The 23,855-nt window shown below is 34.7% G+C and overlaps 2 long non-coding RNA genes across 6 annotated transcripts; one reads left to right on the top strand and one right to left on the bottom strand.

The window, feature by feature from the left end:
- The first annotated feature begins 10,121 nt into the window (after positions 1 to 10,121).
- On the top strand, positions 10,122 to 10,643 carry LOC145109958 (uncharacterized). Its single transcript, XR_013709359.1, has 2 exons — positions 10,122 to 10,401; positions 10,490 to 10,643. It is a non-coding gene; the product is annotated as an uncharacterized LOC145109958 (long non-coding RNA).
- Positions 10,644 to 19,816: 9,173 nt separating this feature from the next.
- On the bottom strand, positions 19,817 to 22,919 carry LOC145103985 (uncharacterized). Of its 5 annotated transcripts, none has more exons than XR_013706970.1 (5): positions 22,494 to 22,909; positions 22,285 to 22,379; positions 21,840 to 22,171; positions 21,693 to 21,749; positions 19,817 to 20,176 (listed from the first exon to the last, which is right to left on the bottom strand). It is a non-coding gene; the product is annotated as an uncharacterized LOC145103985 (long non-coding RNA). The 5 variants fall into 5 exon arrangements; XR_013706968.1 differs by lacking the exon at positions 19,817 to 20,176 and adding an exon at positions 20,585 to 21,101 and having other exon boundaries at positions 22,494 to 22,904; XR_013706967.1 differs by lacking the exon at positions 19,817 to 20,176 and having other exon boundaries at positions 20,585 to 21,749; positions 21,840 to 21,984; positions 22,060 to 22,171; positions 22,494 to 22,893.
- Positions 22,920 to 23,855: the final 936 nt, after the last annotated feature.

Below are 23,855 nucleotides of genomic sequence, written 5' to 3'. Positions count from 1 at the left end.
GTGCTACTACCTCTCTAATGTAGATGTCTGCCAGCTTATGGGCCGAAATGCTCTCCAAAGTCGGACATGCTGAATAACTGACATGTTTCCTGATGTCAGCTCTCAGCATATCATAGTATCGGGTCTTCCTCATTTCCTCATCCCCCGCGTACTGAGGCACCAGTAAGGCCCTCTCCCTGAACTTGGCGGTAATCTCCGCCACTGACTCTGTCGTCTGCCTTATATCAAGAAACTCTATGGCCAGCTGCTGAATCTCCACAGCTGGCGCAAACTCCACCCTAAACCTGGTCACAAAATCTGACCAAGTCATAGCCTCGATGGCTGGGGCTCCTAACGAATCACTGACCGCCTCCCACCAATCTCGATCTCGGTCTCTCAAATACCCTGCAACATACCAGACCTTCGACCCCTCAGGGCAGGAGCTCGTCAGCTGTGCAGACTCAATATTTGCAATCCATCTCCTGGAAACAATGGGGTCCTTCACCCCGTGGAAGTCTGGCGCACCACATCCCCTGAAGTCCTTGAAGGAGAGTGTGCGTGACCCTGACTGAGTGGCAACCATGTCACTCCAAAATGCCCTGAGTCGATCATCCATCAGCTCGATAATCCCTTCCTTGATCGACCCGAAAATCACTGGGGTCGACTCAAGGATGCCTCTCATGATCTCAGAAGCAATGAACTCACGTAGTCCCTCATCGACTGGATCGGCACCTGATCTCGAACCTGATCCTAACCCTAAACCTCCCCCTCCATGTCGCGTAATCATCACCATTCTGAAACAACACATAATCGTCAGGGTCATACATAACATCGAGAGATCTCACATACTACACGTTCCTTGGTTCTATCTCAGCCCTCCTTGACTCGAGTACAGAGCCTCTGCTTTCATTAGTACGAGCCCATACTACCTTCCACATCTATCCGTTCTTTCCTCAAGGATTGCCTTGACTTCACCAAGTCCCTTCTACTGCTACTGTTTACTACACTAATCTCATCCTAGGCTTACCCTAAGGTAACTCTCCGACCTACTCTCCGCCATCAGCTGCATAAGGAATCCCTGCTACCTTTACCTAACTAGCTTGCAAATACCATTACATATCACTAAGACCAGATAATTCTTCGAATGAGAGGTCCTACCCTACAACGGTTGGACTCAAACAAGAGCTGCGCAATAGGGCTAGACCTAACCTTCAGAAATTATTTAGTCCTTGCAATATGTAACTTATCGTTTTCGTTTACTAGTTAATTAAGGATAACTAGAACTCCCAAAAGCACAAAGAAAGCAACATTCAGGCTTTGAGTAACCATACCAAGCATATCCTATTCAGGCCATCATATTAATGACTAATCAGTCCTAGCATATAACTCAATAAGCACATATAGCAGGCACATAAGGCATCTTCCTAGATCCTTAGTTCTAATCTAGCATGCAGTTCTCATAATCATATCATATTGTAACATAACATGTATGGGTATCTTGGGGAAAACTTCCTTGAGCTCGGCCGGTTGCACGCATCACACGCCTTGTTCTTTCTCAAAACTCCTTATTTTAAATTTTAGAAAAAACTATTTTCTTGTAAAAATCCTTCAAACCCTCGATTTGAGTCCAGACACCCCCGAAGGTGCGTTCGAATCCCTCAAACCAATGCTCTGATACCAACTTGTAACATCCCAATTTTCAAGACCAAAAATTTTGTTTTTAATTAAGTAACTCATAAAATTGTTTACTGAAAAACATCATCGAATCATATCATTTCATAAAACCATAGTCACATGTCTCAAAACCATATCATAAAATAGTAACAATGTCAGAGTACAATCCCAAGAATCTCATAATGCGGAAATCATGTGTGTGTGTGATGCGTTGCTACCGTGCCAGCTCCTCCCCCTTCGAAGAAGACGTACCTGAAAACAAAACTGAAAACTATAAGCACAAAGCTTAGTGAGTTCCCCCATCATACCACATACCATACATAACACATACAATTTAACATATATGGGTACTACCCCTTCGGTCTCTTTCAACCGGTAACTTGCCTAGAATATCAGGGTGCTGGCCTACCCCTTCGGTCCTGTCGACCGGTACCTGGCCTAGCATATCAGGGTGCTCTCCTACCCCTTCGGTCCTGTCGACCGGTACCTAACCTAGCATGAGCTCTTCGAGTCATTCTTCATACAAGTTGAAGTGTTTAGCCCTTGACTTGCCGAGTTCTTTCTTGAACTCGTCGAGTTCTTCTTCATATAAGTTGGGACATTGCCTTGAACTCGCCGAGTTCATCCTTGAACTCGTCGAGTTCTTTGATCTTCAAGTCCATATTTACGTCCATCTTGTTGAGTCCTCTTCTAGACTCAACCAGTCGATCAGAAACAGAAAAGGTTGAGGAACCATAACCCAACTCGCCGAGTCCTATGAGCGAATCGTCGAGTCCCTCAAAGTCCAAGTCTACTATGTCTATTTTAGTCGGGCTTAATGCATCCAGAACATAGATCTGACCTCCTAGGATCGATATACCACGTAAAGTTACAAACTTTATGTGCATGCATAGGTTAACTAGCTCATAAGGACCCAAAATGAAGTCTACAAAGTGCATGGGACTCCCATGACCATAAAGTTGGCACCTTTATGCCATGGGAACCCTTAAAGGTTCAAGATCTGAAGTACAACCCCATTGATACACACAATCCCGAATATGGCTTCACTAAGACTTAGAAAAGGTGGAAAATAGCCCTAAATGGAGATCTAAGAAATGAATAGTCAAGGTATCAACTTTATACCTCAACTTAGCTGGAAATGTGCCAAAACCTCTGGATCTACTTGCTTTCTCTTGATCTCCCAAGCCTCCTCTTCTTCTCAAGCTTCAAAAACACACAAATGGCACAAAAGGCTCAAGAACACTCAATATTCGATTAGGGTTTCGTGAAGAGAGTCTGAGGGCGATGGAGGCTGGAGTGGAGACCATATAAGTTTTTTTAATAGGGTGCAAACCCTGAAATTTAGGGCTTCATCCAGACAGGTCTACTCGTCGAGTCGGGGCTTCCGACTCGGCGAGTAGATTCTTCCACCCGTGTCCCAAAATTCGCATCTACTCGACGAGTTGGGGCCTCCAACTCATCGAGTATCAGAGTAAACATGCAAAAAATTATGTTAAAAATACGTACCGGGAACCGGGAGTTACAATATATATATATATATATATATATATATATATATATATATATATATATATATATATATATATGGTATTAGAGCCTAATATTCAACTTTTCTAAACTCCCTCCTCAAATCTCTCTCTCTCTCTCTCTCTCTCTCTCCCAATATCTCTCTTCTTCTCTATAACATCTGTCACTCGAGGTATTATTTATTTTTAAGCATTTATTATTTCTTGTTGGGCTATGAATTGGAAAAGGTGGATTATTGAGTTGGACTTTAGCAAGTGAGCCGAATAGTTGGGCTGCCCAAAAGACGTACGTTGGGTGTAAGCTTGGCGTACGCGGGGCGTAGAAGAGCTTTGGATTTGGGAGGCGCATGCACGTACGCTCAACGTACCAAGGAGTACGCGCAGCGTACGTGAGCAGATTCTAAACCCTAATTTTTAGGGTTTAAGCCATATAAATAGAACATTATGACTCAAACCCTAGCCTCCTTACCAGCCTCTCAACCTCAGAAACCCTACATACCGTCTCTTACTCCATTCTTGTGTGTGTTTGGCCTTTTGAAGCTTGTTTGGTGAATTGGAGCTTGGAAGAAGAGAAGAGAAGTTGGAGAAGAAGAACTTGAGTATCTTGAGCTCAAGGATTTGAGATTACCTCACCATTTGGCACTCATTGGAGGTATAAAGCTTTCAACTTTCCCTCATGTATGCTTAGATCTAGTGTAGAGATGTTTTGGGATCTTTTTAGTCCCAAGAATGGATCTTTATGACTCCAACTCGTTTCTAGGTCTAGGGTTGCCACCCTTAGTGACATATGAGTCCCATAAGCAGTAAAGTTTCAATCTTGAAGGTTCATTTGTGAAGTTTATGGAATAAGCTCTTTTGAAGTTTATGGATTAACAGGGTGGTACACGGGGCATCCAAGCCAGTACGCACAACGTACTAGCCATGCAACAGTACGCTTAGCGTACTCTCAAGTTTTGGGCTTGTGATGATTGGGCCTCGGTTTGCGGCAATCTTTGGACTTAGAAATTATTGGGCCTTAATGGGCCATGAAAAGTCGGATAATGGACCAAGGACATGTTTGGGCTTAAAGGAAGGCCATTTGAGGGGTTGGGCCCAATTTAGAAAGTTGGGCCATTAGTGGACTTTTAGTGGGCCATTAGTGGGTTTGGAAAGATTAAATGGAATTGGACCTTGGATATTGTCTAATTTAGGCCAGGGGTAAAATGGTCATTTTACCCTAAGAAGAATTATGGATTTTGACTAAGTGTTGTTATGATAATTATAGTCGGGGAGTCGTTGGAGCAGCCACTAGAGATTTCCTCACTGTGAGATTCAACAGTCAGTTTTGCGAGGTGAGTTTCCTCTAGTAGGAACGGGTCTACGGCACCAAGGCCGACCCGTATATGTGATCGGATTAGTAGTTGAGTGTGGGCGAGGCCCGGATATCATAGATAGCTTATATAGTATGGATCGACATTTTGATTGTTAGCAGAGTGTGGGCGAGGCCCGTATCGCTGAGATAGCTGAGTGTGGTCGAGGCCGTATCTCATAGTTAACAGAGTGTGGGTCGGGGCCCGTATCTCACTGAGTGTGGGCGAGGCCCGTATCTCCTAGCTGCATGATATATGTTATGTGTATGGTATGTGGTAGTTTAGGGAGCTCACTAAGCTTCGTGCTTACAATTTTCAATTTTGGTTTAGGTACTTCTGGTAGCAAGGGGAAGAGGTCGGGATGACTGCATTGCACACACCGATCATGTTTTAGCCTGGGATGTTTTTACTCTGATTTTGGATATGAGATTGATATGATACTCTGATTTGATACTATGACTTATGTTTTTGGATGGAATGCTTTTGATAACTATGGTTTAATTAATAATTAAAAATGAAATTTTTGGACTGTATTTCTGGGATGTTTCATTTTCCCTCACGACATACCTATTGTCGACTCCAAACCCTAACTAACTTCATCATCTTTTCTTCTTGTTTACATGAAAATGTCGACTCCAAACCCTAAACCAACTTCATCATCTTTTCTTCTTGTTTACATGAAAATGTCAGGCACCACCCCTCTAATCCATAAAGCATTTGTTCTTACAAACATCAAGGCTCACATATCCGTTATTCTCGATTTGGAATGCCAGAACAATGATACTCGACATGAGTTTTTTACTATCCATTGTGAAACATATGATACTCTTGATCAAATTGACGAAAGCATCGATGTTCCTACTCTTCCGTCCACCGATCCTCAATGGAAAAAGGTGGATGACATCTTCCGTACATGAATCTACATGACTTTCTCACAAAACCTTATCAACAATGTCATCAAAACTAACGTTTCCGCACGTCAACTTTGGCTCAACATCGAAAAGATTTTCCATGACAACAAAGAATCACGAATCATGCAACTTGATAGTGAAATTCATACCATCTCCATAGGTGATCTCTCGGTTCAAGCCTACTACACAAAAATCCAAAATATAGTGGATCTTCTCGAAAGCTTGGATATTAACTCCAAAATTTCAAAGAAGAACCAAGGCTAAATGATTGGATATATTCATTGTAATATCTCTTTTGTTAATCAAGGAACATTAGACCATCCACAATGACATTGCAAATAATTTCTGGCAAATGATGTGGAATGACATGTGAAATGAATTAAAAGCCACGTACATTTCATCTAGGATGTCAAAAAGTCTCGTGGGACCCCATTCCCGTGGGGCCCCGTCCCGTATAGGGGTATTTGTTTTAAAAAAATCGGGGATGGGGGCGGGGGCGTGGGCAATATTAACCCCCGTTTTAATTTCGGGAGCGGGGGCGGAGGTGGGCAGTCCCGTCCCGAAACCGCCATGGGGCCCCTGTTGATAAATTATATATTTTTACTATTATTAATTATATCAATATAATAAACAATAACATTATTGTGAGATCCCAAAATTCAACAAAAATATTTTTTTTAAGTTGATAGTATAATGGTTTTGAGATGTCTGTAACATTTTTGTTTTTAACATGTAAAATTATACTATAAATAACACTATTTGTTAGCTCAAACAACAACTTTTTTTCGCCCCCAAAAAATACAACCCAAAATCAATCGAGCGGGGGCAGGGGTAATAAAAAGGAATTTGGGGGCGGGGCGTGGGTGGGAAGGCTAGAGATTTAGGAGGCGGGAGCGGGGACAGGAGAACAGGGAAATTTCGGGGTGGGAGCGGGGGATGCACCGACATCCCTAAATTTTCATCTTTCAAACTACACAAGAGTGGGTCCACATGTATACACACAATTATTATTGCATTTTAATAATCAAATTAGACAAAATCATTGAAAAGGTTGCTAGTTAAATTAAACTAATGTAAATGCCTACTATTATAAAATTTACTTCTATGTTAAATTAAACGTGTATATAAATAGTATAAACATTAAATTATATATTTAATATAAAACAACAAATTTTTATCATTAGTTATAATTTAAATGTCATGAATATTTTTTATTATAAATACTAAAAATATATTTATTAAAAAATATATATATAATGGTTGTTGATATGGCCGTGAGATCGTTTTTTGAAAGTATATTGGTATATTGGTACAAAGTTCATAACAACATAATAACACAAATAAAAAGATCGATGTCGTCTAGTCTTGTTTTTCGATCACTAAATGAATTAAAAAACTTATTTTTATCCCAAATTGTAACATCCATAAAATTCGAGCCAATTTAAAACTTTTAAAACATTTAAAAACCATTCAGTTATTACAATTTGTTTTCAAAATAGTTTAAACATCAGAGTTCCCAGAAATCATAATCATAAATCGAGGAAGTGTACGGTCACGCCTTCTCTTTCCCGCGGTCATCCGATGTACCTGAAACAATAATCGATAAATGTAAGCTCGGAGGCTTAGTGAGTTACCCCCAAAATACCCATACACACCACAATACACATACAATAACAAACATCATACTATGGGTCCAATCAACCATCGGGTTGGAATACCCCAGGCCCTCAACCACAGGGTTGGAATGCCAACATACTATGAGTCCAATCAACCATCGGGTTGGAATACCCCCAGGCCCTCAACCTTAAAGTTGGAATGCCAATATACTATGGGTTCAATCAACCATCGGGTTGGAATACCCCCAGGCCCTCAACCATCGGGTTGAAATGCCAATATACTATGAGCCCAATCATCCTCGAGATGGAATGCTCTTGGAATGCCCACATACTATGAGTCCAGTAATCATCAGGATGGAATACTCTCGGCCCATAACCATCGGGTTGGAATGCCCACATACTATGAGTCCAGTCATCCTCGGGATGGAATACTCTCGGCCCACAACCATCGGGTTGGAATGCCCACATACTATGAGTCCAGTCATCCTCGGGATGGAATACTCTCGGCCCACAACTATCGGGTTGGAATGCCCACATACTATCAAACATGTGCACCTATATCAAATAATCATATAACAGTCTACAGAGACAACATACTAGGGTCCTGTCATCCTCGGGATGGAATACCCTCAACTACCAACCAAGCATGTGCACATATAACAGGTAATCTCCTACCAGCATACAGACAATCAGACCAAACTACTGGTCACTAAGCATAACCATCCTATCTACCAGGATATCGATCTAATCTATCACAACAACAAAAAATCTGAATAACAATTCAAAGAACCGACCTTGGTACCTTAGACCATTGAGTATAGCGAGGATAACTCACCTCGCAATGTCGATCTTAACTGATGAATCGAACTCCCGAATTGCTGTCTCACCAAAATCCCAAATATCCAAAATAACGAATATTAAGTCAATAAATGGGAATACTAATCTTGACTAAGAACCCACATAGTCCATTCCTAATTTGGGTCAAGGGCCAATATCAAATTCACTATCCAAAAGTCCATATACATAAGCCCATTAATGGCCCAATTTTCCAAATTGGGCCTCATTGTAAGATCTGTTCCACTAATGGCCCAAAACTCATTTATTCAGAAAACCCAGCAAGGCTCGAGTCCAATTAGTTCAAAAGCGGCCCAATCCCGAAGCCCAAATCGCCAAAAGCCCAACAGAGGGCGTCCGCGGGGCGTACTCCTCTGGTACACTGGGCGTACTTCCATTTTGCGTTGACCACCATCGGGGTGGTTGACTCAGTACGCTGGGCATACATAAACTACGTGGGGTGTACGCGAGGTTTTGCCAAAACCCTAATAAGTGCTTAATGACTTAAGCACTTAAGCCCAAACTTCAGATCCATTGACCAAATATGCCTAAGAATCATAAAGTCTCGAACTTTAACACTTTGGACATCCAGAAAGTTCTTAACACATGGTCTTAATCCATTAAGACCTTCCTACTCCATGCATGAGACACATTTAGCTAATGGGACCTCATTTTTATCACTTAGGACCTCTTCAAGGGTCTGAAAGGACAACTCATCTCGTCCAAATCACGTCATGTACCAACTTGGTACTTTTGGGACAAGAAATGGTTCCTTAAAGCTAGAATGGCAAGATCTATATCATTCAATCATAAAGTTTGAAGATTTTTACCTTCTGGAGCTTCTAGGGCACCAAACAACTTCAGATCTACAAGCTTGTTCTCCTTCTCCAACTCCTTGATGCAACACCTTCTTCTCAAACTACTCAAAATACACTCTATAAGCTCACACACTCAAGGAAAGGATTAGGGTTTGGGGAAAACGGCTCTAAACAGTGGAGGCTGAGGTAAGGGAGGGTTATGAGCTCATAAGGATGTTTATATAACACCCAAACCCTAAATATTAGGGTTTCCTTCTGTCATGAGTACGCCCAACGTACACAAGTGTACGCCTAGCGTAATAGAGCGCGCCTAGTACGCTCAACGTACTCTTATGTACGCGCAACGTACTCCTCCTGATCCCAAAATTGCAATTTAGCCCTTCGGCTTTTCATGGCTTCACCCCTCTATCCCCAGGGACTATAAATGAAAAATCTTGGGATGTTACACAAATTTTACAATTTACATCATTTTTTGAGCTAAAAGAAGATAAATTTACGTTAATGAATATATTAGATCTAAAATTTCCCGGTTGGTATTTTTGTTTCCCATTCGGTTGGGTTTTTGACCTGTTTTGATCTCTTATTTTATAAGATAATAAAAGTTGGGCTTTATTTTATGAAGTCCAAATTTGTTAAAGTTATTGACGGCTCATTAACATGTTTTTACAAGTTCGCTTAAGTTTCTTAGGTCCCCTCCATCTATTCTACATGTTGATGGGAGTCGATTTTCTTTGTATGAAATCCAAAATATAACTATCGTGCTTTGCATTGGAATTGACCGTTTTCATTTTACTTGTTATTGCAAGTGCAACCTAAGTGTCGCGGGTTCCCCATTACCTAGTCTACGGGTTTTGGTGGGAGTTGGACTTCTTCTTATAAAGTTCACAAATCTAAAAGGAATTAACAAATTTTATCTTGTGTATATAAGATTACCTAAGCTTCTTAGGCTTCCACCACTTATTCTACGAGTCTTTGTGGGAGTTGGACTCATATTATGATGTCCAAATGGTTTCGACATGGAATTGACGGATTTGAAAGAAGAAAAATTCATCACGAACAAATAAAGGCGAAAGAAGTATGTTTGACAGATTGACCACGTCTCAGTGTTTTCATCATATCCGACTCTATGGGACTCCGATTTTGACGATTCAAGATGTTTCGGAAACTATACACAATTATCTACAAGTTTCGAGTTTTGCGTTTTTTTGCAGATTCGGTCATTTTCCTGCTCATAATTGATGAGTAAATCGAGGTCAGATTGCTGTTTGAAAAAAGAATTAAAAAAAAAGATAAATGAAAGTTGAAAGCTTGGGGACTAAAGTTGTTCAATGTTGAAAGTTGGAGGTAAATTTATGTAGTTATGTTTTATATAAGTTGTGGCTTTGAGCTTTACGTGATCCGGAGGATCGGGGTATATAACACCATACACAAACCCTACGCAAGGGAATTTCCATCAGCCGCCTTACACCTTTATTATATCATCACCGTTCACCTACACCATACGCTGCCATCATCATCATCACAACACCCTTAAACACCATCTCCACATTATCTCCGCCATAATCATCTTCTGTAATTCAAGAAAAGCAAGCAAAAGAAAAGGAGAGAGACGCAAGGAGGAAGATGCGACTTTACCTCTTTTGGGCAAATTCTTATTTGGGCTATCAAATACGCACGCAACAAAACAATAAGGGGTATTTTTCTTTTGTTTTCCCTTTTAAGTTTAGTTTTATAGGCTTTCACTTTTTGCCACAGTGATATAACTTAAATTATATGTTGTAGGTCCATTGTGCCATTGTGGTGTTTAGAATTGGATCAAAATGATGTTTCATCTTTATTTGATAACAGTTTATAATTTTAGTTTCATTGAGTGAAGTTTTTGTGGATTTAGTTGGCTTGGGTGAGATGATAATTATAATGCAGTTGATTTTGTTTACATATTTGAATATGTGTTTATTTTTAAAATATGAAGTTGACAAGTAAATTTAAATTTTAGCTATCACTTGATGTTAATTAGAGTTAATTTGTTTTGTTTAAATTTTAATATTACATGCAACATTGACTTCGAAAGAAACTTTATTTGTGACATCATTTGAATATAAACACGCAGTTTTGTTATCTTACTTAAATTTAACATAGACTTGTATTAGGACGCTTTTAACCAAACCATGAACTTAATGCTTTTTAAAATCACGGACTATGTAGAGATATGAGTGAATGCTTTTAAATCGAATCATGAGATCAAAATGTAATTGATAACTTTTGTTGGTGTTAAGTTATTCGTTTTCATATAATTAGTTTGACAAATTAGTTGCATTAGAAGAACCATTGAACCCTTATAAATCAACTAAATCCCATTTTTTTCTCATAATTGTTAAATTGTTGAAAATTTTGTGTTTGTTTATTCAGTTATCTTAGTTTTCATTTTTATCCTGCTGAATTAAGTTTTATATAGTTTAATAGATTTCTTAGTTTAATCAAATCAATCACTTTTACAATCAATTATCTTGTTCACTCTACCTTAAGATAGGATAGTCCTTGTGAGTTCGATATCTGATCTTATACTTGCAAGTACGTGTTTTCGTCAACAGATGTCTAAAAAAATATACATATAAATTTAAGACAACATATTTACATCAGTTGTATGTACTAAATTAGTTTTCTTATGTTCTCCCGTTCTTGGTTTTGACTATGTTTTTTTTTCTTGGCATTGACTATGCTTCTTTCTTTGAGTCCTTTAAAGTTGTAAGTATAAAAATAAACATAAACAGTAAGTTCCATGTAGAAATTCATGGTAGAATAATAACATAAACTAGTGAATTGTATGTAGATATTTGTAACAAAATAACAATATCAACAAGTAATCTATATGTAGAAAATCATAATAAAATAATAACATAAAATGGTAAGATGTATGTAGAAATTCACAACAGAATAAATATATAACCACTAAGACGTTGTATCTAGAAATTCATAATAGAATAATAACATAAAAATTTCATAATAGAATGTTAACATAAACAATTAAGCATTCATAACATAATTATAACATAAAACAGTAAACATAATTGAAGTTGAATTTTTGCTATTGGTTACATGTGAAAAACAAATAATATATATTTTGAGCAATGTAAACAAACTGTATGCTTTGATTATTTCATACAAACAACATACTTTACATTACTCCCATTAATAATGGTTTCCATATTTTGATTATTTTGTTATATCATTATTTGTTACAGTTTTATGTCAAAAATACATATCCTAAATATATTGTTAATTGTGTACACTAATCATTAAGAAAATATACTAAATGTATACATAAAATCTTAAAGATAAAAGAATGGTTATACTTTAAATCAAGAGAATTTGTTGAATACAATAAACCTAAGTTTCAAGATATGTTTTCACCCACCAATTTGTTTGGTAAGTAAATTAAAAAAAAAATGACAAAACAATAAAGTCAAAGTAAAGAAATTATAAACAATACACCATAACAAAACAATTAACAAAGATTCTTTTTTGCTGGTTATAGAACATCATCGAACAAATTTTGCATAGACAACTAGTTAAAGATGAAACTCAAAACACAATAGGCAATATAAAGTCGACATTCAAAACAAAATTTATAATACCAACTCTCTTTTTAATCCGCAATTGTAGCATATAGTTTCATTTTTAACCCAAAATGACAGTCTATTTTCGTTTTTAACCCACAATTGCAACAAAGTTACATTTTTAATCCAAAATGATAGCATACTTTCGTTTTAACCCACAATTGCAACATAGTTTCATATTTAAACCAAAATGACAACCTACTTTCATTTTTAACCCATAATTGCAACAAAGTTACATTTTTAACCCATAATAACAACATACTTTCGTTTTTAACCCATAATTGCAACATAGTTTCATTTTTAACCCAAAATAACATGTTATTTTTGTTTTTAATCCTTAATGACCACAAAGTTTCATTTTTAACCCAAAATGACAACATACTTTCATTTTTAACCCTCAATGGTAGCACAATTTCATTTTTAACCCAAAATTGCAGTAGAGTTTCATTTTTAACCCACAATTATAGTAAAGTTACATTTTAACCCAAAATGATAGCATACTTTTGTTTTTAACCCTCATTTACAACGTAGTTTCATTTTTAAGCCAAAATAATAGACTATTTTTGTTTTTAACCCTCAAGGGCAGCAAAGTTTGATTTTTAACCCAAAATGACTTCATGCTTTTGTTTTAACCCTCAATGGTAGTATAGTTTCATTTTTAACCCACAATTGCAACATAGTTTCATTTTTAACCCAAAATGACAGCCTACTTTCATTTGTAACCCATAATTGTAGCAAAGTTTCATTTTTAACCCAAAATCATAAATAATCAACAATTTTTCATTCAAAAACATTAAATAATGTTAAGAAACATAAACATTTCCATATTATTCATACATCGAACCAAAAAAGAATGTTAAAAATGCGAAGAAGCATATGGAATTTTCATTTTCTTACAAAAACAACACATCTCATCATTATTTCTCTTGAAACGATTCATCTGCCTGATACATGAAAAAATAATTTTTTTTAATATAATTATTAGAGTTCTAAATCATGAAAATTAAATTATTATTATAAGTACCTTTCTTTTTGAACAACAACTAGCGTAATGACCAAATCCTTGATAGTAAGAGCATTTTCATTTTTTGGGGGCTTCTAAAGCATACTTGATTCTAGTAGAAATTTTAGGACGCCCTTTTGTAGTAGTTGGACCAAGAGGATCACAGACAAATAATTGTGGCATCTTATCTATTTGTGAAACTCCCATATAAGAACTTTGAGATGCATTCTCCAAAGACATAGATTTCTTTCGATTTGCTTGATCATCTAAAAGACTTATCAATAATGTATTGAGTTTTTGTATATCCGAATGGGAGTCCCTTGCTTGTTCAATTAGTTTAGTAGAATTTGAATGGACACACTATAGTGTGAATGCACTAACTCCATTTTCATTATTCATTTCTCTGAGTCTGATACTAACACTGCCTAGTTTGCGCCTAGCATTAAGGGTCCATCGTGGTAAAATATAGTGACTCAGGAGTTATTTAACATGCTTATTCATCATATATAGGCTATGTTTGCATAAAATCACATTTGTCTCATACATAACACACAAACGTGTGACACTGACTTGATCCAATGAAAGAAAGGTAACAATGCGACAATATTTTTTTTATCAATATCCAGTTGCCCAAATCGATATGTGCTTTCTTCTGCAATTTTTCTTAAGGTCTTGTGAGTTAAATTGGTAATAACATCGGTCCATTATTTTTTGAAAGTATCAAACATCTTTCTAGTCTTGAAGTCTTCATCTTCTTCAATACCCCTTTGAGACTCAACTGATTTGTCGTATTGTACAACAAATTCGTTAAATAAGGTCCTCGAGTTAACAAATCCATCAAAAAATGAATTGATACTCTCAATTCGTCCGGTTGTGGTCATACCAACAAATAAAATATCATTCAATACGGGTTTAACCCAATGTATACGTTAGTTGTAAATGTCACTAATCCAACATTGCTTTCCAGTTTATACTTACTACACATAACTTCCCATGCTGCTTCAAATTGTTTAGTGACATGTTTACTCATTCTCTGTACGTTTCTTGAAAATCACTATAATGGGAAACATATGATTGAAGGTGTTCAGGTTCATGCTTCATGATATGCCATGAACAAAAGCGATGTTGAGTATTTGGAAACACTTTTTTTATTGCATTACCCATAGCTTTTTCTTGATAGGTAATAAATGCCTTCAGATACTTGCTAAACATACATTTGAGGAAATGTTCAAATAACCATTCAAATGTTTCTTCGTTTTCATTTTCAAGCAATGCTCCACCAAAAAGTTTAGACTGTCCATGATGATTTACCCTAGTAAAAGGAACAAAAGGCATCTTGAATTTGTTAGGCATATAAGTGACATCAAACATAATAATATCTCTAAATTTTGTATATGCATCTCTTGGTCTATCATCAACTCAAAAATATGTTTCTAGGATATATGCATCTCTTGGTCTACCATTAACTCAAAAATATATTTTTTAGGATACCCATCATAATAAATATCCACGACAAACTACTGGTCACTATCAACTAATGTTTATCTTGAGAATGTTTTATAAGTCCACAAAACTCTTTCCATTCTGTGGTTTTCGTTGATAAGATAAACATTAGCACATTGCTTTGAAGTAACATCAACAACATTTGAGGTTTTCATTGTATTAACAACCTTTTTAGTCTGAGAAGGTTTTAACCCTGCTTGACAAAATTGCACCATAAGAGATTTACCTTCTATTAAACAGTGGAAATTGCTATGAGATCGATGCTTCATCACCTTTGTTGGTGTCATGGTGAATTTGTGATTTTATGTATCATTAAATAAGTCCACCAACCATTTCACATCCTCTTGTCTTGTAATTCGAAGCTTTGCTTGGCATCCGATTCAAACATCTCTACGATAATTTTCTCATTTCCACTTGAGTCATTTTTTTCTGACCGTATGAAACCTTCTTTGTTGCATACATATATCTTCCAAAGGCTCATTTTTTTCCTACTTTTAAAATTTTCATCTTTACGTATACCAAATCCATGTAAAAAAGAGTAATCATTATAAAATGTATAAACATCATTGAGTGTATCGAAATTTTTTCCCAGTATCATTTCAACATTATCTTCATCTTCGTCAAATTCAATGTTCACATCAAAATCATTAACTTCTTCCGATTCATATGTTGCTTCTATGAAATCATTTGTGTCAACATTTTCATTTATATACGTTTCTATAGCCTCATCAGTTGCTTAAATTTCAAACATCATGGTCTGCACGGAGATACATGTTCCTGAATAAAAGATTAACACCGACATTCTTTTCTATTAAATAAGATTGAAACATTATAGGTAATAATCAAAATGAGAACCAAGAATAAATATCTGCAAAAATTAAATACATTGGTGCAACATTACTGACTAGTAAAAGTGGTGTAAGTGTTTGAAAACTGTAGATTGACTCTAGATTTTATATATGTCATCATATTTATTATATTAATTTGCAATGTATGTCACAAATTTGGTGTTTTATTTTTACATTTTATTACAAATATGATCAGTCTATAATGAATTGATAGTAATTCACCCAAATATAAGCTAGGCAACTATTTTTATATAGAAAAAGTGACATTTCCAATAAACCCAAAACATGCAACATGTAAGATTTTACCTATAATTTGTTCATCAACATGATTGCATGATTTGTGATTGTTTGTTTAAATGATGATAGAAAGTAAAACATTTTTGCATAAGTTTGGCAAAAGAATGAAACACTGGTGTTAATACAATCACATGGAATTCGGTTGGACACTTCTTGTTTATAATCAAGAGATGCCTATACAAAATTCAAAGATGTTGTGTTTGATTTCACTTATATGACTAACAAATTCAAGATGATTTTTGCTCCTTTTAATGGGGTGAATCATCAAGGGCAATCTATACTTCTTGGTGTAGCATTGCTTGAAAACGAAAAAGAAGAAACATTTGAATGGTTATTTGAACATTTCCTCAAATGTATGTTTAACAAGTATCTAAAGGCAATTATTACTAATCAAGACAAAGCTATGGCCAATGTAATAAAAAAAGTGTTTCCAAAGAATCGACATTGTTTTTGTTCATGGCATATCATGAAGCATGAAACTTGACATCTTCAATCGTATGTTTCCCGTTACAGTGATTTTTAAGAAAACGTACAGAGAATGGGTATATAGTGACATCATTAAACAATTTGAAGCAGCATGCGAAGTTATGCGTAGTAAATATATATTGGAAAGTAATTTTGGATTAGTGACATGTATAACGAACGTATACATTGGGTTAAACCCGTCTTGAATGGTATTTTATTTGCTAGTATGACCACAACCGAACGAATTGAGAGTATCAATTTGTTTTTTTTGATGGATTTTTTAACTCGAGGACCTTGTTAAATGATATTGTTTTACAATACGACAAATCAGTTGAGTCTCGAAGGGGTGCAGAAGAAGATGAATACTTCAAGACTATGAACTCGAGGTCTGTTTAATCTTCAGTGCATCCAATTGAAGCAAAAGTTGGTCAATGTTATACTAGAAAGATGTTTGATACTTCCAAAAAAGAATGAACTAAAGCTATTACCAATTTAACTCACAAGACTCTAAGAAAAATGACAGAAGAATGCACATATTGAGTTGGGCAACTGGATGTTGATAAAAAATATTGGCGCATTGTTACTTTCCTTCATTGGATCAAGTCAGCGTCACATGTTCGTGTGCTATGTATGAGACAAATGAGATTTTATGCAAACATAGCCTATATGTGAGATGAAGAAGCATGTTAAAGAACTCCCGCGTCACTATATTTTACCACGATGGACCCTTAATGCTAGGTACAAACTTGGCAGTGTTGGTATCAGACTCAGAAAAATGAATAATGAAAATGGCGTCAGTGCTTTCACAAGATGGTGTGTTCGTTAAAATTTTACTAAACTAATTTAACAAGATAGGGACTTCCCTTCAAAGAAACAAAAACTCAATACGTTATTGATAAGTCTTTTAGATGATCAAGCAAACCGAAAGAAATATGTGTCTTTGGATAATGCGTCTCAAGCTACTTGTATGAGAGTTTCACAAATAGATATGATGCCACAATTATTATTTCATGATCCTCTTGGTCCAAATACTACATAAGTATGTTATTTTGGGTTAAAAATGAAACTATGCTGCAATTGTGGGTTAAAAACAAAAGCATGCTATCATTTTGGGTTAAAAATGTAACTTTGCTGCAATTGTATGTTAAAAATGAAAGTAGGCTTTCATTTTAGGTTAAAAGTGAAACTATGCTACAATTATGGGTTAAAAACAAAAGTATGTTGTCATTTTGAGTTAAAAATGTAACTTTGCTGCAATTTTTGGTTACAAACGAAAGTATGCTTTTATTTTGGGTTAAAAATGTAACTTTGCTGCAATTGTGGGTTAAAAATGAAAGTAGGCAGTCTTTTTGGGTTAAAAATGAAGCTATGCTGCAATTGTGGGTTAAAAACGAAAGTATATGCTATCATTTTGGGTTAAAAATGTAACTTTGTTGCAATTATGGGTTAAAAATGAAAATGGGCTGTCATTTTAGGTTAAAAATAAAACTTTGACAAGTATTGTCGTATAATTGTTAAAAGTGTAAGTGCATTGTTAGTTTTGATTAAAAAAAAGATAAGTACATTGCTATTTCAAATGCTATTTTAGCTCAATCTACAAAAACAATACATGGTATACATTTGATCAACATATATATTGTTTAGTTACCATACAACAACCTAAATTTTTCTAAAGTTTATACAATTCTTTCAATTTTTCAAGTATTCCCACCAAATCTCGAGCAAATAAACCCAATTCATGATGTTGTAACGAGATTATGTGTTAAAACATGTTAAAATGCATTCTATAATGTTATGGTTACTGTTGGGAGCTTCAGATTGTAAATTGTAATAGCTTCAAATTTTTAATTTTCCTTGATGAAACCAGAAGAATGTTATTTATCATTACTTCATATCACACCCCGTCCGGTGGCGGAAGTATAACGCAAATATTTCTTTTATTCATTATTAATAAAGGGGTTACATTGTTTGATATCCAATCACACATCCTAAACATATACTTAAACAGTAGGAGAACAACTAAAGCTTCCATCAGCCACTTGATGAGTTCATAGGTTTTTATAATTTTATAATAGTTTTATTATTTCCTATAAAGGTTTCTATTCTTTATATCCTATTTTCCTAGGATAAATTACTCTTTTAGTACTTAACTTATAACTTTTCTCTTTTATATATATATATATATATATATATATATATATATATATATATATATATATATATATATATATATATATATATATATATATATACTAACCGTTACCCACGCCAAGCGACGGACGGCGAATGGTTTCTTTGGTAATTAATTTCTTTTCGACAGATAATGATTAGTTTCAATTCAACGATTAGTTTGCTTCAGAAAAATGTCATATTAAATTTAAGACACAATGTATTAGCATCACTAAACATTAGTTTTAATTCTATGAGTCATTTTCTTTTAAATGGATAATGTATTGTTTAATGCATTCGTTGTTTTCTTTCGGCATCTTGTTTTGGGCCCATAAAATGACTTTTCAATATTAAAAGGGCATAAAGTCATAAAATAACTTATCCGTTCAAACCTAAGTTATTTTCTTAAATTTGCACATAATATATGTTTTACAAAGATTGTTTTATAAAACAAAAATATAAATATCTTATTTTGAGGCTAGTTCTAAGGCCACTTCATAAAGAATAGTGTATAAACTTATATAGTTAAATAAAGAAGAACAAACATGTGTTTATGCATATACATGTTTGTGTGGGGGTAGACGTGGAATTGGTATGGGTGTAGATACAATCGGGTTAAGGTGGGGTGGTGGGTCAAGGTGAGGTATGGGGTGTACGGGTGGCTATAGGTAGGGTGAGATGCATGTGCAGACGGGGTGCAGGAGAGACCATGGGTGTAGGCGTGGGTGGGTTAAGTTATTTTTACACAAACAAAAGGAGACTTAATATCCCAATTTGTATGTACTTATAGAATCATAGAAAGATAAAATATATGTATTTGATATCCCCATTTTCTTTTTCAGTTTGGGAGTGTATATGTGCATTTATGTTAAAATGGGGTTTAAATTGTTTTCCAAAATTATTATTTGGAAAAATAATAAAATAGATGGATTACATTTTAATCGTCTACTTCAGTTAAAGTTAAATTAGTCAGGAATGAAATATCAAAATCAGTATATTTATCACTTGGTGAGGACACACCACATATTCCTATTGAGACCTAGACGGTAGAGAATCAAAAGAAAAATGAGATAACTACTTTTTTTAAGTCTTTCTCAATGAATAAAGATAGAGCAAAGAATTTTCACATAACTACCTAGAGTTTGTTTGACCAATACATGGTGATTACAGGTTTATTTACCAAAATAACTACACATTCAAATTTAATTCAAGAAACATGGAAATCTTATTGTAGATCCTGTCTTTTTAAATAGGAAAATTGAAAAAGAAACAAAGGTTGTACTTAAATGACCAGAGTGGCCCTTTTCATTTCCTTGACCATAGATCCAGCAACCATAAACTCGCATCGATAAGTATTTTTGACTATCCAAAAAATAGCTCTTTTTCTCCTTTTTTTTTTCTTATTTGGTGGTCGGCGGTTTATTGTTACTGCTAGTGCTAAGAAATAAGAAAACCCTTCTCGCCTCCCAGCTGCTTGCAATTCAAAACCAAACAAAGAATTGGCTTTAATTCTTTTTATATTCCATCATTTGAACCGTTCCACCTTCCATGATAAACCAAATCCTAACTGGGAGTCAACAACCACTATTTGTTCAAATAATTTAAAAAATAAACATAAATACCTAAAATTTGCAGGCTTTGCTATCAAGGGAAAAAGGAGTTAAAGGGAAGTATTGGCAATACATTTAATCTCTATTTGGTGTTATGTGAATCCCGTTCAAATCCATCAATATAGCCCACTTTTCAGATTACGGGCAAACATTCTTACACTTATGATTCTAAGTAACAATATCTACATCATTATATGGGCAGGAATAACACACTTAGTCACTCACACACATACATAGTGACAACCACTTAACACAAACACAACAACACACAATAGAAATAACCACACGATACAACACCAAACAAACCACATTTCTTGTCATTTTTCCATTTAACTTGTCATATGTTTAAAGGTTAAAATTAAAACTTATAGAAACAAATTTAATACATTCTTTCATTTAACTTGTATTTCTTAACATTTTCCCCATAAAGTAAAGCTTGTACCTTTTGCTTTCTCTCAGTAGCAACAGTAAACAAATCTGGAATCCCAAAATTATTAGCAAATTGTAATTCTTTGGAAAGTTATCTAAAACGAACCCCCTACAATTTACTCAGTAAAAATAAAATTTGTAGCTCTTGCCTTTGACATTAGAGAAGTCTATCAGGTTGATCTAAAAATCAAGTTCAACCACTTTTAGAGATCTTTCTGAAACATATACTGGGAAGTCATCCTCCTCGTAGTGTAATTCAAGCATTCATCTTTAGTTGAAATAGTTAGCACAATATGTGTTGAAGATATCAGACACAACCACGTATCTATGTGCGAGTAGATCAGGACAGGTTCCTCATTCCTCTTCAAGAAGGTGTTAATATCTCTTCTTAAAGGATTCATGCAAGCAACAACTTAATTCCTAGTTTTGTTGTATTTAAAATTAAACTTTTACCTATAAACATAATTAAGCAAATAAATATTGAATGAAACAGAAATAATGCAATTGTAAAATTATAATCACGTCAAAAACATTGCAAGAATACAAAAAAATGACAAAAAAGTGTTACAAATGTTCCTACTTTTCAATTTAATGGGATGTAATTCACTTTTCCATTTAATTCAAAGTAATTTATAACGTCAAAGTAATGTACCAATGAAATATTATGCATGTTATCTCTATGATTATGCTAAAATGGGCAATTTTAAATGGTTTTATGAAATTAAAAAGTCCAGCCTCTAAAAATTCTTTATGACAATCAACAAACATCAATATATACCTTGATTTGTAGATATTTTCCTTCCACAATCATCATTTCGATACTTGAACAACATATATTTATACCAAATTAAAAGTTCAGCCTCTAAAGTTTCATTATGACAATCATCAAACATCAATATATATATATGTTAAGAATATTCCTATTCTATTTCTCTATGCAAATAAACCCTTGAAAATCAAAACATTTATGTAATAAAGAAGAACATAACGAAGGATTGTCGCTTAAAAATCTAAATAAAACCTAGGAAATGAGGTTATACTTACCTGTAATTGAAAATGAAGAAGAGGGAGTGAATTTTTAGGGCTTCAAACCGTACATACCTTGGATTCAAAAATCAAACAACAGTATGGTTAAAAATAGCAAACTTAGCGAATGTTTACAGAATAACTTTAATTTGATACAAAACCTACTTGGAATAATTCAAAAATATCGGATGTGTCTGCTCAATTTTCGAAAACTTCAACTTGGAACCAGATATCTACACAAATCTAACACCTGGTTTGCATACAACATATACATCTACCCTGATTTCGGACTTATAAACAGGGAACGGACCTGTAGATAGAGAAATTAGAGATGGGATGAAAAATTTGGAGTAAGTGAAGAAATCATAGATACTGCTTACTAAACCTAAATTTATATCACATGAAGCGTAAACAAACAAACAAATCGTATTCTTGTTGGATGTCGGGCTATTCTTCAATTCAACGTCATAATTAAACATTCAAAACCTGTAAAAATACTGAAATAACAGAAAATAATACATAAGATAAAGGGCAAAAATTCGAGAGGAAAAGAGAGAGAGTAAGGGATGACGGCAGTAGGTCGATCTGGATTAGAGAGACTCACTTTTACCTGGAAAAATTAAGATAAAGGGATGTTGGCGTTGTGAATCCTTTTGATTCATTCAATCATCATACTAAAGGGCAGTTGGATAAGAAGCACAAAATCTACGTAAAATGATCATGGAGATGAAAATTAAAACAATTAGAAATGCAACAACACACAATAAAAACAAATAAAAACCCTAGATTAAAAAGGGATAAATAAATCCATGGACTCACCGCTTAAAGTTTACATCTCCTCTCGATTTCTCTTGGCCCAGTCTCGTCCTACATTTCTCGGTCTTACTTTTATCACCGATATCTCCAATTCCAACATAAATATTGAATAGTTAGTGTGCTAATAGACTGTAAGATTTGTTTTGCTTGAAAAAACAAAAGGAGAAATTCAAGAAAAAGAAGAAGAGTTTGATCAGATTCAAGATTAAAATCTTGTTAATCAAAATCTACCAACTGAGATAGAGGGAAAGGCGATCGATATCGGGGGATTTGGGTTTCAGTTGATGACTTGGTCTCAAGCGTGAAGGAAGATTCTATGTTACACCCGATTTTTTTATTAACTGAGTTTGACAGACAAGTTAATCATGCATTTGAAACTTGTACTTATAGCTTTAGTAATCCACATGTGTTTGCCTGAGCCTGAGTTTTAAGTGGGAATTCAAATTCAAATGAAAAATAATGGCCAATTCAAATAGGATAACGAGAGATTGGGAAAGAATGTACGGGGATACCGATAAGAAATATAATGCATTAGGTATTGTACGTGTTTAATATTTTGGACAACTTAATCTATTTTTAGAAATAATAAGGTTTATATATATATATATATATATATATATATATATATTTTGACCGTACTAGAATGATTTTCATGATTTGTACATCTAACATTGATCTTGCTAGAATAAGCTTCTTTTCCATTCAATTTGATGTCAACTGCAAATATAAGATAATTAAACAAGTCAATCATGTTGTCAAGTATGAACCTTTTATATGTACAACTTTTCACTACTTTTAACACAATGGAAGACCTTAGCAGAGTTAGCGCGAAAGACAAATGTTGCTATTGGTAAATTGTAGAAATTGGTAAAAAAAATGTCATGTTTGAAGATTTAAAGGCTCTTCAATTTGCCTTTTTTGCTATTTGTAATTGAAGTAATTGGTAGAAAAGTGAAACATGGTTACCAAAATTGGCACGGAATCCACTTCTCTTCGTATATTGGTAAAAAAATCATAACTTCATTGTATAAATAAATGATTAGCCATGTACCTGTATTTTTGTTCTTAATAAGTGATTATGAAGCTAACGGATGGTATGTTTAATGGAATGTAGATTTGTATGAAAATTGCTCCAAGTATACATGCAAAGAATGTTCATGCTTTAACGTGACTACACCAGAATAATAGAGTGAGAGCGAAATGTCAAGAAGTATTAGACACCACTAAAAGCATAACTTTAACCAAATCTTGGAATTTATAAAACGTTTTTTTATGTAGTTGGCTTAGAAAACATGACTTATTTTTGACGAAGTCTCATGTCAACATTTGGGGAAACCACTCAACTGATGTTGCTGAATGATTTTT

The sequence above is a fragment of the Lactuca virosa genome, chromosome 4 (assembly GCF_052849685.1).
Source record: "Lactuca virosa cultivar CGN04683 chromosome 4, Lactuca_virosa_CGN04683_v6, whole genome shotgun sequence".
In the NCBI taxonomy this organism is placed as follows: Eukaryota; Viridiplantae; Streptophyta; class Magnoliopsida; order Asterales; family Asteraceae; genus Lactuca; species Lactuca virosa.
Note: the sequence above shows the minus strand (reverse complement) of the source record. Positions and strands in the feature narration are given on the sequence as shown.